The sequence below is a fragment of the Lemur catta genome, chromosome 6 (genome assembly GCF_020740605.2).
Source record: "Lemur catta isolate mLemCat1 chromosome 6, mLemCat1.pri, whole genome shotgun sequence".
Classification (NCBI taxonomy): Eukaryota; Metazoa; Chordata; class Mammalia; order Primates; family Lemuridae; genus Lemur; species Lemur catta.
In genome coordinates, this window is record NC_059133.1 from 80,883,686 (window position 1) to 80,899,771 (window position 16,086).

At 37.4% G+C, this 16,086-nt stretch overlaps 1 pseudogene; it reads left to right on the forward strand.

Moving 5' to 3' along the window:
* Positions 1-2,899: 2,899 nt before the first annotated feature.
* On the forward strand, positions 2,900-3,976 carry LOC123640583 (annotated as a pseudogene).
* The last annotated feature ends 12,110 nt before the right edge of the window (positions 3,977-16,086 follow it).

The window sequence follows — 16,086 nt, forward strand, 5'->3', positions numbered from 1 at the left end:
TAGTCCCAAGTTAAAGCCAAAATTGACAACTACCTACTAATTTAAGGCACAGAAAGCTTATATGAATATTTCAAAGGTATTTTTTTTCTAATTTTAACTTTTACTCACTTTTCTCTGTGGTTAAGCAATAATGTTTGTGCCTGACTTATTCACTTCACTTTGGGGTGCAGACTAGACTTTTATCAGCTCTGATTTCTACATATACAATAGCATAAGCTACAATTGGGTTGCACGAAACAATTCTTTGTGGTTCCACCTACTCTAAAAAATGCCTGGGGAATGACATGGAGTCTGGTCTATATGCTCATGCACCTTCCTTCTGCCCGCTAAACCTGCTTTCACTTAATGCTGAATGTATCACTTCTATCTTATGATAGGTTGCTGAAGGACTTTCCTTACATTTTATGATTTGGTGACTCTGGAAGAACCTACCTCATCATGGGCAGCTCTGACCACCTGGTCACTTGATGGGTCATAGTCGGTAACTCCATCTTTTCCAGGGCCCAGTAGCTGCAGGCAGCATGGCCTTTAGAAGATTAGGGGTCCCTGTTGTGATTCTCATACTGAAGCTTGCCATAACTTTTTGTCTTTTCCCACCATAGAAACCTCTGTAATTGTACACTCTTTTCCCTCCCACATAAATATGAACAATTTCTGCTTCTTTTTTTCTGATAAGAATAAAAAGTAATAGATTTTTCAATCAATGGTTGTATAACAGGTACCTGAGATCATGTTAATCTCTCCTAGAAAAGATATCACATCTAACATGGTAACTACAAATGAGGTTACTGCTAGGTTGAGTTTATGTGAATCTACTGTCATCCTCCAGGATTTTTCTGTTTATTGGAGGAGTCAGAGTGGTGCATTAAATGGAGGACAGGAAAGGAACCCCACATCTTTTGGGCTTTTAGGGTAGCATTAATCTCTGCTGTTCTTCATAGATCACTATGACAGCTCTTACCCCACAAGCCAAGGAACAAATGTGTGGGTTCTACCATCTTCCAAGTATGTCCATTCTAATTACTGGAGCTCACCAAAAATGACCGTGGTTGTCTGTGGACCCAGTGGACTCAGTATGAGCTAGACCTACACTAGGATATCTGTTACTTGCCCAGACTAAGAAGAGGGCTATAATAACTATGATGGTTTCTATATATCAATTCAACTCATACACCACAGATGACGACCAGACCCACTGTGGCAGCAAAGGGAGAGCAGAAGTAAGGGCACACACACACAAAAAGGGTAGAGGGTTATTGATCTCCACACCACTGAGGTGGGAGAGGAGCAAGGCAATTCATGGCTAGGTTGTGAGAGCCTGAAAGGCTTTGCGAAGCCTCCACAGGGCTCAGAATTAGCTTTTCCAGCCACCAGGGGGAGCTGCGGGTAGGAGGGTCAGGACAAGCTCTCCAAAACCGGAGGGCTGTTCACGGGAGAGGGGGCTAAATGCTTGCATGCTATGGCCTGGGGCTGGAATGTCCCCGCTCTTATCCAGTGGCACAGTTTTTCTGTGAGGAGGGGTAGGTGCTTCCCCAAATGGCAACTTCTTGGACCCCTACACACCCTGTGAGATTGAACCAGTAATTCCCGTAAAAGGTGTGCAAATTGACCTCCCTGTCAGTAGGAGGTGCTTGCTGGAAGGAACAAGCTGTAATGTTGTTTCTGGATCCTGTAGTCCCTTAGGAGAAGCACGTGACTGTCTCAGGTGGTGGCTGGGGCCCTAGAACTCACAGCCAAATCCTTACTGCCTGCCACAGCAGAGGCAGGTGGGGGAGTATGGCTGGGCGGGGCTGGGTTGGGTGAGCTTGCCTTCAGGCTCCACAAAAGCTGGCAATGGCAGGGGTCAAAGGTCTCCTCTAAGATTCTGGTCAGAGCTGCCAGAGAGGGCCTGAAGTGACCCCATTCAACCGGAAAATCTGTTGAGATTCACAAACTGGTAGTCTGCCATGGACTTCGCTCCTCTCCCCGCTCTTCTGCTCTACAGTGTCCCTTTGGTGTCTGCTGGCAGGCAGGGGCCCAAGCCAGCTGAGCTCCCTCTCGATTGTGCTGTGGGCCAGGAGGTTCCCTGCCCAGGATCCCAGCTTGAGCTAAAAGTGTGGCCCTCCCATGGGGGTGGATGCCCAGCGAGCTCACCACAGCTAGGACCCACACTGCATTCCCCTCCTAGATCATCCCACACAGGCTCCGTTGTCTCCTGAGGCCAAGAAAATCAATCCCTGACCATGCCAGGGAGAAGTATGCTGGCCCCAAGTCACCCACGGGGTGCCCAAGCAGGATCAATGTCCTTTTGCCTTGAGGTGTGCCCTACTCTGATGGAGCTGCTGGGCAAGCAGCACCAGGGAGGAGCTCACAGTCTGAGCACCCCTCAGTCTGCTGCAAGACCCCCAAGAGGAAAGGCTTGAGCCTCACTGTCTGTGGAAGCCTCGGTGTGGTGGCTCAATTGTCTCTCTCAGCAGCCGCAGTTGGGGGAGGGGAAGGGAGGAAAAGAGTCTGTGTGGAGGAAAGCTAGCACCCTGGTCATCTCTGACCCTCTCTCCGGGAGGCATTCCGCCCAGAATGTCAAGGCTCTGTAGTCATGCAGCAGATCATTTGGGACTCACTGGAGCCTTGTGCCTCCTGCAGTGTGGGCCAAAGTTGGGAAATGTCTGTGTGGGAACAAGCAAGACCAAACCTGAGGAGTTGAAGCCCCCTGGGGGGACAAAGGCACACAGTGGGTGGAGAAGCAACATTGCGCCTACCATCTCAGCTCGGGTCTGTGGGGGCGGGAAGTGCCCCAGGGGGCTGACAGCCTGGTGCCCTGTCCACCAGAAGTTCCCAGCTCACTGGTGGCAGCAGCCTCTGGGCTTGTGTGGGCAGAAAGTCTCTCCAGCATCTCAGGAACTCACCAACTATCAGAGAGATGCGAGGGAGGGAGAAACAAACAGCTCCACCTACCCTTCTCACTGGACTCCGAGCCTCCGGGGGAGCTGATCTTTGCCGATACCTTGCTCTTTCTTGTTCTGCACTGCAGCTTCTTCCTGTGGAGTCTCCTGAAGGCTCCGGCACCCTTCCTTCAGACCCATATCCGATCTATATTTGTCTGTTCATTTTCTCTCTTTCATCTAAAACTTCTCACTGAGATGCTTGGGTAGCTGGTGTCTCTGGTCAGCCACGTGCTTTTGAATTTAATAATGTGTTAATGCAATCTGAATTGGTGGCAGTCATGAAATGGCTGAAAATGAAAACACTTGTCCTCTCTGCAAACCATGGTGGTACGCTGGTGGCCAGTTATCCATTTGATAATGGTGCTCCAGCAACTGGAACATGACTTTCCTGGAGCTTAATTCCTGATAATGATGTTTTCCAATTTCTCCCACATATCTATGATTCAAAAAATCCCAATATGAAGAAAGAAAATCAGTGTCAAAATAAGATGAACTTTCCTAGTGGAGTTACAAATTGATACTCTTGGTATCCATTCCAAGGTGGAATGCAAGATTATAACTACATCTGGGCCCAGTGTTTTGGAATTACACCGGAGTAGTCATGTAGTAAATAGACCCACCAGGAGAAGCACCAATTCTTCTGGAATAACAAAGCCTCATTACATGGATATATACAACAGGTGCACCTAGGTGTAAAGGGTCAAGTTTTTGATGAGCATGGAAATCAATTACCCAATGTAACTGTGGAAGTCTGAGAAAGAAAACATATCTGCCTTTATAGAACCAAAAAATTTGGACAGTATTTGGAGGTATCTCATTCTCTTGCCTGGGTCATATATAATAAATGTTACAGTCCTTGGACTTTCGTACCTCACAAACGTGATTATTTCAGAGAAATCCCAGAACTTCAATGCTCTTAAAAAGGGCATTCTGCTTCCATTCAAAGGGCAATTGGAACAGTATCAGATCCTTCCTGCCCTGTGATTCCTCTATATAGAAAATTGCCAAGCCACTCTACAGTAACAAAGCATGGTTTATTCTTATTATTTTAGTGACTCTTTTGTAAATATTTTTCATATAAAGCAAAATGTGAAACTCAACCCCCATCACCACCTGGAATTAGGAATGAGTTATGCCAGGTTACTGCAACCCTAACTCCCTCTCAACTGGATAAACTCCATGGATTTCCCTAAGATAAAAAGCTGTTTACAAATCCTGCAAAAAACAATACCTGGTGATAATGAAAGAATACACTCTTGATGATGAATGGAAGACAACTACCTTCAAGTCTTTAAGTAATTTACATTTAAATTAATCTTGAAGTAGTCTTAGAAATTTGTGAGAAGTTAAACTCAAGAGGCAAAAAAAAAAAAATTCCTGCGAGAAAAAAAAGGAGTTAATTTTGTATACAGAGAGCAAGATGAATATAAAAAATGAAGATGAACATATATTGATCACCTGCTATACACAAGACCTTGCCATGAGTGGCATATATGAAGAAATAGTAAGTGCTGTCTATAACTAGTTTGCTAAGTGCAGGGAGAAATAATCATAGCACTGGGAATATTTAGTTGTGAAAATGTTCAAAGGCTATACAAGAGAAAATAGGCAACCATATCTCAGTGGCCCAAGAAAATATGGGTCTGATGGGATAACAAAGTTGTGCAAGGTTATGTTTACAGAACCCCAAAGTGACAGGTCAGTTACGTAAGTCTTTCCTCCCTCCAGAGCCAGAGTCCCTGCCTTTCTGTACCTGGATGTCATAGTCCTCTGTTATGCTGACGATTCCCACATGCGTAACTCTAGCCTCTTGTCTGAGCTTCAGACTCATGTCACCCCTCCCAGTGGACATATCCACCTGGATGAAACCCACAGGTCACACCTGAGCATGGTGTGAGCATGAGCATGCTCATGGCAAAATTGAGCATACTTTTCCCCCTTGAGCTGCTCTTCCTCTTGTAGCCTTTATCTCAATTCCTGATACCATCAAGCTAGAAACCTGAGAGTCATCCTTAATACTTCCTTTTCCTTCTTCATTCCATGTATTCAGTAAAGCATAAAAATTGTTGTTAATTGTAACTGTTGATTAATTCTCAAAAATTGTATTAAAAAATAGATGATTCTACCTTAAGGTGTTTTTATTTTTTATTTTTAATTATTATGGATAAATAATAGTTGTACATATTTATAGGGTACATGTGATATTCTGATAAAAGCATACGATGTGTAATGATCAAATCAGGGTAATTGGGGGATCCATCACTTCAAGCGTTTATCATTCTTTTGTGTAGGAGCATTTCAATTCTACTCTTGTAGTTACTTTGAGATACACATTAAATTATTAACTGTAGTTGCCCTGTTGTGTTACTGAACATTAGATTTCATTCCTTTTATCTAACTGTACTTTTGAACTCATTAACCAATTCCTCTTATTCCCCCCTCCCCACTGCCCTTCCCAGCCTCTGGTAACCATGAGTTCAATTTTAGCTCCCACATATAAGTGAGAACATATGACTAAAATGTCTTATTTTAGATTGATATGTTTGTACACAATTATGAAAATTTTTATAAACTTAATTATGGTATTGGGTAATATTAAGTATGAAAGATGAATTTATCTCACATATCATGTTATTTAATATGTGATATTCACTCTTTATTTTACATTCATGTTAAGAGAAAAGCATGGCCTATTAAGACATAAATTCAAAGATAACATTATGCTGTATTTGGTTTTGGGAAGCCATGTGCTAAAAGGTAGATTGGAATTTATTGTGTTAAGTTGTGCAAATAAAAAGCCGATTTTATGATATTTGGAATTTCACACTTAAAATATTTTAAAAGTTTAAAATATCAATAATCTTAGTTTTATGTTTGAGATTTCTGTAAAATTGAGGAATTAAGAAAGTGGTTTTATATTATCTTATTTCTCTGAGTATGAAAAGCTCATCTAGGTATTATTCTCCATTCTGTTATTCCTTTTCAAAAATTGGTTTTGAGACAACGGAACCATAAAATGAGGTACTAGGAAAAAATTTTGAATAGATGAATGAAATTTACTGATCAGATGAAGGAAATCTTGAGGGGAATTTATAACATTATTATTTCTGTGCTCCTCATTAAGTTATATTTTGACATCAGTGCACTTTACACTTCCTGTCTTTAGCCAATGGTCCATTAGAGGCATAATAAAACAGCATCTGAGCACAAATAAAGATAATTCTAAATCGTCTAATGACCTAAACCATTGTGCTGACAAATGATATTCAACTGAGTACTGGGTGGTAAACTGGAGGAGAGGCGAGTCATATACACAATCATCTGGTTAAAACTAGCTCCTGAGCACCTCACTTGGTATTTATTCAGAGCTCCAAACTGTTCCTTTTGTATAATTTAAACAATTATTTTATTTACTAATCCCAAAGTAAATAAATAAAACAAATATTTAAGTAAAAATAAAGTAAATCGATACCATTCTGACCTTTAACCAGATGCAGCCAACTGGGATCATTGGGGCCTGCTAGCTCTAACTAACATGCAGTGGCTACAGTCAGGAAAGTTAGGGCTGCCTCAGGCTGATTTGCTACGTTAAGCCCTAAATAATCAAAGAGAAGGCAGAGAAAGAGGACACTGGCAAAGTTCTTAGTGAGAACAAGAACTTTCAAGAAAAAAACAAGAAAAAAAAATCCAGAAGTAGTTAAGAACACATTGTCATAGATCAGAAGTACGTTGCATTCTTATTATGTTTTCAAAACAATCAATTCCAATCATTTTTGTTCTACACTTTCTTTAACTGGAAAAAAAAATAACGATCCTTGGGGAAAATATTAAAGAAATTTCCAAAGAAAAAACAAAATCAACCATAAACCTATCCAAAGATAACTACATTTAAGATTCTAGTTTAGGTCCTCTAGTGTTTTATTTAAGTGAATAGATCAGTGGACACACACACACACACACACACACGCACACTCCACAGTTGTGGAGGGGTGGCTTAGGGTGACTGTTACAAGCCTGCAGGGCCAGACTTCCTGAATCCTGCTCTGTGTCCTGGTTCTGCCACTTAAAGGCTGTATGACCATGCACAAGTTACTCGACCTCTCTGTGCTTTAATGTTCACATCTTTAAAGTTGGGATAATAGTATTTCTGTCATAGAATTTTAGGAGAATTAACAGGCTAATATCTACAAAACTCGTGCTTGGAATATAGACAGCAGTACATAATGTTTATATTTTTATTATCTCCAATCATATATAGTTTTACAAAAGATGATATCACATTGTATTTGATATATATTATATTAGAGCTTGTGTCTTTCCAATCTAGTGCTAGTCCTTTAGAAAAATCTGTTTGTTCATGCTTTTCTTATATGTTGGAGTCTTTGAGGGTGTCCAGTAAATACCAGCTTTCTCCTCCAACCCTAATTGTAAATCATTTGAAAAACAAGACAGACAAATGTGGCACATGGAGTCCAAAATACTATTTTTAGCACTAAGCATGTTAATATGAGGGAATGTGTTTAATTAAAGAATCCATTGGCAAGCACATTTCCTAATACTAAACTTCCAAATAGACAGACTTCCCCCATGGTCACTGATCATGTCAGCCCTCCCCACGTGCATAAGTGGGGTATGCACAGAAGAGAGGTGTGTTATGCTAATGGAGCTCCATCAAAATAGAAGAGAATAGTAAGAATGAGGAATAATACCAATATTATCCTTTTCTCGTTTTTATGCACCCTTTTTTAAAAAAATGTTTTAATGTGCCATTTTTAATCTGGCTGTTGAAGCATTCTAACAAAGCACTTAATGATAACCAAGAATACATATATATCATCCACTCAGTCTCTTTGGACATTTCCGTGCCCCCACCCCGCAAAACCTTAATAAGCAAACCGGATATACATTGCTGCATGAAGATTTGGTGACTATGGCTGTGTTTACATGAGGTGAAAGTGATTAGTTAATGTATTCAGGTCAATTAAAAATTGATTTGATGATAAAATCATCTTATTTGGCATCACAGAGAGATTGCAGTGTCTATGTACGTAAAGTAAGGAGCTGAACACTATACAAGTAGTTAAATTTCCTGAATCTTTTATTACTGAGAATAAAAAGAGCATTGAGGACTAAAAGTTTATTACCCAATAATATAAAAAGCTACCGTTCATTGAATGTTGACTGTGTGCTAGTTTTATATTACACATTTAACATCTCCTATCTACTTCTGCAATGATCATGGTTGTGTTGATCATTTGTTTATCTGGCCTCACATCCATTCATTCCTATTTTACTATCTGGACCTTGACAAAGATAGATGCTGTCTCCATTTTGTAGATAGATTAAGTGACTTGTACAAACACACAAAGCTAGTTTAAAAACAGGCTTTCAAACCAGTTGTCCCTAATTTAAAAGCCCAAGTATATCAATTACTATGCTGCATCCAAATGGTAGTTCAGATGAATATCTAAACGAGTAGTTTTCATTAATCACCTCTTATTTAGCTCAACTTGGTTGCATTATGGCATTAACTTGCTATTATCAAGATTTAATTAACTATCTCTCCCAATAGCTTATAAGACCTCTTGAGAGCAAACACGTATATTATTCTTCTTTGTATTCCTAGTACCTATATCTGTGCTTGGAATGTAGTAGAGCCTTAATAAATATTTGTAGAATGAATGAATAATATTCATTTGTACAATGAATAATAATCACTGTTATCGACTGAGTGACTATTTTATTTTAACAACCATGCTAGGGGTCTTATGTACATTTTATAACTCAATCTTCATAACAATCTTGCAAGGTAGGCATAAATATTTCAAAATCATAGGTGAGGAAAAATAGGCTCAAACAGTTTAAACAACTCACAACTAATCTGGGATTAAACTCAGGCTAATTGGTTTCCAAGGTCTGACATTTCAATTATATATAGCTACCTATCTACATCAATAAATGTGACTTTAAAAAACACAAATAAATGGATTGGGAAAAAAATCTAAGCATTTTATTGAATTTTCAATTATTTTTGGAGCTTTATAAACAGACAAAGTCTTGTCTTTATGAGAAAAAGGAGCAGGTTAGTATTTATTTGCCATAAATTGAATGGTGGTACATATTTTTATATCTAAAATTATGTCTATGCAGACAAAGAGAAGAGAAGAATTGGGATAATAATCTTAAGAAATTAAATATTTATATTGCTGTCAAAGAAAAATCAGAGCTGGACAGAAAAGTGGTAAAAGATTTTATTCAAAAACAACTGCAATGAGAGAAGAGAGACCTCATTATAGAATGGGGCCCAATTCCAAATACAGTATGGACAAGGAGCAAGGCAGGGGTCAGTGGATGGAAAATTGCTAAGAGAAAACATGAGGGGTGAGGAAGGATTCTGGATAAACCATCTTGACAGGATTTTTGTTGAAGACAGGCTAGGGTGGTCAGATTTCACCTGGGGAATGATCGGGGATGAGGAATTTAATCAAATATCTAGATCAGATATCAAGGGTGAGGAATTCTCTCTAAACTGACCTAGCAAGATTCTTGTTGCAACTAGGCAGTATAGGGTTAGACACCAGTTCGAGGAGTAGAGGGATTAGGGGAGCCTGACTAGGCTTAGGTTAAGGAGGGCATCTTGTGATCATCAGTGTGGAAAGCATTGGTTACTCTCATGATTATTTCATTATTTTCTAGAATTATTTGGTTGACAATATTCACAACCTGTTCCCCCAAAGATAGAATTGAAGTTTCAACTTTATGTTTCTGTTTCTTGGTCTATTGTCTAGAGTTATCCAAAGTAATAGGGTAAGTATTTTTACTGGTGAATGGCTGATGAAGGTTTTTGCTTTTGTTTCTGTGAGTTCCAGTCTTTGCTTTGCATGGAAAAATCATGTGCATGAATACTTTGTTTCAGTTAAGTTTCTCCCCTAATTTTTCCTAGAGTAATGCAATCCTGGTACCTTCCTCTCAATGTAGGGAGTAAAATAATACCTGCATTTTTAAGGCTGATTTGCAGAATCCATTATTTTATTCTTTTATTTCTGATAAAAATGAACCAATAGAAGTAAAATAATTTGGTAGGCATCATACAAAAAAGTCATTGTTGATTCTACATGTGCTTCATTGGCACGTACTTGCTTGGTTTGGTATTGGTTGACGTTGTTTCAGCTGAATACTGCCAAAGAGGCTGTTTAGGCTGTTTTCTCACAGGGCTAGGAGCCATTTGAAGATCCAGAAAATAAGTGATTTTCATAAGATTTTTGTGTGACTCTCTTTTTTCCCTGGGAAAGGATTGTCTTCTAAGGCTTCTTCATGTATGGACTACTAGCTTTGCCATGATAAAGTAAGGCCTTTTTTTTTATTAATTGAATGGTAGAGAATGATGTAAATTAAATGCATTCATTTTTCCCAGCTGATTTCTACTAATCATAGACTATGTCAATTTACTTAACACAGGGACAAGAGGGCAAACAAGGCTGTTTATTGTTCTCTTGTGATAGAGACATATTATTAAGGGCTGGCAGCCAACAGATCTCAAAAATTTCAGAGTATTGCTGTTCAATTGGTGTAGAGTTTCAGTCATGCAAGATGAAAAAGTTGTAGATATCTGCTGTCCAACAATGTGTATATAGTTGACAGTTCTGCACCGTGCACTTAAAAATTTGTTAAGAGGGCATATTTCCTACTAATTTTTTTAAAATCACAAACAAACAAAACAAAGCAACCTAGAGCTGTGACCAGTAGGCATGGAAGAAACTGAACCACATTTGTGTGAGAAAGCATATAAAAAGCATTACTTGTCTCCATTTTAATGCTGAGAAGGAGTTGGAGAAATAAAATGATTCTCCACTTAATAAAACTTCAGCAAGTTGTTTTCATTAGCAGCAGTGACTGATAGGAATTTGTCAGTGACACTTTGTGGTCCTGGGAGCAAAAGTCACTGTGTAAACAAGACTGTGCTAACAAAAGGGGACTGTTCACATGGCTGGCACTTGGACAGCCTCGAGAATATGAAGAAACAACACATGCAGTTCTCTGAGTTGAGGCCAAAATGGTCAACAATGACTGTAACATTAACCATTGGATCTCATGGATTTTGTCAAATAAATGGGATAGATTTTGTTAGTTCATTTATTTTTTTTCCACCATGAAAATGTTTGAAATATATCTGAAAACAAAATGTTTCACTGTATAGATTAACAAATTAGAGAAATCTTAGGGTTAATTTAATCACATTTGGTTCTTTCCAAGTGTTTACCTTTAAATACTACCTCGTACTCCAGTCAAGACAATTGTTTATAAAACTTCTCTCAAATAGTAAAAACATTTGAAATAAGTCTTTAAGACATGGTGATGAAATCTTCTTTAGATAGTCACTTCGTGTCATTATTCATGGAAGAAATTATATAGAATTCCTCTATGTGGTGATTTTCTCTGTCACTTACTCCAACCTCTATGCCCTCTGGCTACATATGAAAAATAGGCATGTACATTACAGAGGGAGGAGATGGAGAAAGATGGCCAAACAGAACCTTCCAGTGATCATTCCCTTGCAGGAATACCAAATTGAGCAACTATCTACACAAGGAATTATGTTCATGAGAATCAAAAACTTGGTGCAGTCCCAGCTGCAGTAGCCACAAGGGAGTGCTCACATAACCCCTTCCACAACTCCAGGCAGCCCAGCATCAGAAGTGAGATTCCTTTTGTTTGAGGAAACATGAGGGAAGAGAGTGAGAGACTTTGTGTGGTAATCCAGGGAATTCTCCTGTACCTTACTCAACTCCACTAAGTTGGTACCACCAGGAGTATGCAAGAGTCATGGCATTACTGGGCTTGGGGCATCCTCCAGTACTGATATGGCTGCTGGGACCAAAGACTTATGTAATAACACTCAATTCCCTTTGAATACCTGGAAAGACTTCTCAAGGAGGACAGATACAGAGAAGCACAGACTAAGATTAGAAAAAATACCTAACCCTTGAATGCCCAGACATCTGTGAACTTCCACAGGCATCATGAACATCCAGGAAAACATGGCCTCACCAAATGAACTAAATAAGGCACCATGACTAATCCTGAAGTGATGGAGATATGTGACCTATTAGGCAGAGAATTTGAAATAGCTGTTCTGAAGAAGCTCAATGAACTTCAGGACAACACAAAGAAGAAAGGATCCTATCAAAGAAATTTAACAGAGTGATTGAAATAATAAAAAAACAAACAAAAATTCTGAAGCTGAAAAGTTCAGTTGATAAGCTGAAAATGTATCAGAGTCCCTCAATAGTAGAATTGATCAAGCAGAAAAAAGAATTAATGAGCTTGAAGACAAGCTATATGAAAATACACAGCCAGAAGAGAAAAAGGAAAAAAATGATAAAAAAGAATGAAACATGCCTACAAGATCTAGAAAATAGCCGAAACAGGGCAAGTCTAAGAGTTATTGGCCTTATGGAATAGGGAGAGAGAGAAAGAGAGATTGGGGTAGAAAGTTTATTCAAAGAAATTAGAGAACTTTCTGAACCTAGAGAAAGATATCACTATTCAGGTATAAGAAGGTCATAGAACACCAAGCAGATTTAACTCAAATAAGACTATACTCAAGGCATTTAATAATCAAGTTCCCAAAGGTCACAGATAAAGAAAATGCCCTAAGAGCAGCAAGTTAAAAAATGCATATATATATACACACATATATATAATATGTAAAGGAACTCCAATATACCTGGTATAAGACTCCTCAGTGGAAACCTTACAGGCCAATAGAGAGTGACATGATATACTTAAAGTGTTGAAGGCAAAAAACCTTAATCCTAGAATATTATACCCTGCAAAAATATCCTTTAAACACGGAGAAGAAATAAAGATTTTCTCAAACAAATGTTGAGGGATTTCATCAATATCAGATCTGCCCTACAAGAAATAATAAAAAAGTTATTCAATCTGAAAGAAAAGGATGTCAATGAACAATAAGAAATCATCTGAAGATATAAAACTCACTGATAACAGTAAGTACAAAACAAATATGGAAACTCTATCACTGTAGCTGTGGTATAAACCACACATATCTTGGGTAGGAAGACAAGCCTATCAAAAATAATAACTACAACAACTTTGTAAGAGATAGATAATATGAAAAGATATAAATGGAAATTACAAAAGGTCAAAAAATGGTGGAGATAGCGTTGAAGTGTAGAGTCTATTTTTTTTTTAGCTTTCTCTCTGCTTGTTTTCTAGCAGAGTTAAATTGCCATCAGTTTAAAATAATTAATTATAAGATTTTTTTGCAAGTGTCATAGGAATATTAAATTAAATTCCTACAACAGATACACAAAAAATAAAAAGCAAGGAATTAAAACATACTACCAGAGAAAGTGACTTTTACACAAAGGAATACAGGAAGGAAGGAAGGAAGGAAGGAAGGAAGGACTAAAAACAACCAGAAATCCAATAACAACATGACAGTAGTAAGTCCTTATCTATCAATAATAACATTGAATGTAAATGGACTAAACTCTCCAATCAAAAGACATAGAGTGGCCAAATGGATAAAAAAAGCTAGACCTAACTATATGCTGCCTAAAAGAATCTCACTTCACTTATAAAGCCACACAGGTTAAAAATAAAAAGATATTCCATGCAAATGGACACCCAAAACAAGCAGGAGTAGCTATATTTGTATCAGATAAAATAAATTTTAGGACCAAAACTCTGAAAAGAGACAAAGAAGGTCATTATATAATGATAAAGGGGTCAATTCAGCAAGAAGCTATAACAATTGTTAATAATATATATGCACCCAACACTGGAACATCCAGATATATAAAGTAAATATTAATTAGAGCTAAAAAGAGAGATAGACCTCAATATAGTAATAGTTATGGTAATATTTTCAACATTGAACAGATCATGCAGACAGAAAATCAACAAAGAAACATCAGACTTACTCTGCACTATAGTCCAAATGGACCTAATAGATATTTACAGAATAATTCATGCAATAGCTACAGAATGTACATTCTTCTTCTCAGAACATGGATCATTCTCAAGGATAGACCACGTGTTAGACCACAAATCAAGTCTTAACATAGTCAAAATACTTGAAATACTATCAAGTACATTCTCTGACCACAATGAAATAAAACTAGAAATCAGTAACAAGAGGAACATTGAAAACTATGCGAACACATGGAAATTAAACAATACGCTCCTGATTGGCCAGTGGGTCAATGAAGAGATTAAGAAGGGAGTTAAAATTTTCTTAAAACAAATGAAAATGAAGAGACAACATACTAAAACCTGTGGGACACAGTAAAAGCAGCACTAAGAGGAAAATCTATAGCAATAAGTGCCTATATCAAAAAAGCAGAAAAACGTCAAATAAACAACCAAATAATAATACATCTTAAAGAAAAACAAGGAAAATGAGAGGAAACCAAGCCGAAAGTTAGTAGAAGAAATAAATAATAACAACCACAGCAGAAATAAATGAAATTAAACAAAAAATACAAAAGATCAATGAAATCAATGAAATGAAAAGTTGGTTTTTTGAAAGATTAAACAAAATTGACAAACCTTTAGCCAGACTAAGAAAAAAAAAGAGAAAAGACCAAAATAAATAAAATCAGTGATGACAAGGAAGACATTATAACTGATACTGCAAAAATTCAAAGGATGATTAGAAACTACAGAAAGCAACTATATGCCAAATTGAAAAACTTTAGAAGAAAGAGATAAATTCCTACACACTTACAACATACCAAGATTGAACCAGGAAGAAATCCAAAATCTGAATAGACCAATAAGAAGCAATGAGATAGAAGTAGTAATAAAAAATGTCCCATCAAAGAAAAGCCTAGGATCCGATAGCTTCACTGCTGAATTCTACAAACATTTAAAGAACTGATACCAATCCTACTCAAATGACTCCAAAAAACTGAGGAGGGAATGCTCCAAAACTTACTTTATGAGACAAGTATTACCCTGATACCAAAACGAGACAAAGAAACAACAAAAAAGGAAAACTACAGGCTAGTATCTCTGATAAACATAGATACAAAAATCATCAACAAAATATTAGCAAACTGAACTTAACAATACATTAAAAAATTATACATTTTGATCAAGTGGGATTCATCCCAAGAATGCCAGAGTGTTTCCTGTATAAATCAATCAATGATATATCAACAGAACAAAAGACAAAAACCATATGACCATTTCAACTGATGCTGAAAATTCATTTGATAAAATTCAACATCCATTCATAATAAAAACTCTCAAAACACCGGATATAGAAGGAACATACCTCGACACAATAAAAGGCATATATGACAGACACACAGCTACTATCATCCTGAATGGGGAAAAACTGAAATCCTTTCTTCTAAGATCTGCAGCAAGGCAAGAATACCCACTTAAACCACTGTTAGTCAGCATAGTACTGGAAATTCTAGCTAAAGCAATTGGACAAGAGAAAGAAATAAAGAACATCCAAATGGGAAAGGAAGAAGTCAAATTATCCTTGTTTGCAGGCAATATAATCTTATATTTAGATAAACCTAAAGACTACATCAAAAAACTATTAGAACTGATAAATTCAGTACAGTTTCAGGATATAAAATCAATACACAAAAATCAGCAGCATTTCTATATGACAACAGTGAATAATCTGTAAAAGAAACCAAGGAAGTAATCCCATTTATAATGGCTATAAATAAAATGAAATTCCTAGGAATAAACTTAATCAAAAATTGAAAGATCTCTACAATAAAAATTATAAAACATTAATGAAAGAAATTGAAGATGATATAACTAAATGGAAAGATATTCCATGAGCATAGATTTAAAGAATCAATATTGTTAAATTGTCCATACTACTCAAAGCAATCTACAGATTCAATGTAATCCCCATCAAAATACCAAAGACATTCTTCACAGAATTAGAAAAAAATCATCCTAAAATTTATATGGAACCACAAAAGACCCAGAATAGCCAAAACCATCCTGAACAAAAAGAACAAAACTGGAGGAATCACATTTGCTGTCCTGTGGAGATAGGACAGCTCACCTGTCTTTTTTTCTTTTTTTCCTAAGACAGAGTCTCACTCTGTTGCCCTGAGTAGAGTGCCATGGCATCAGCCTACCTCACAGCAACCTCAAA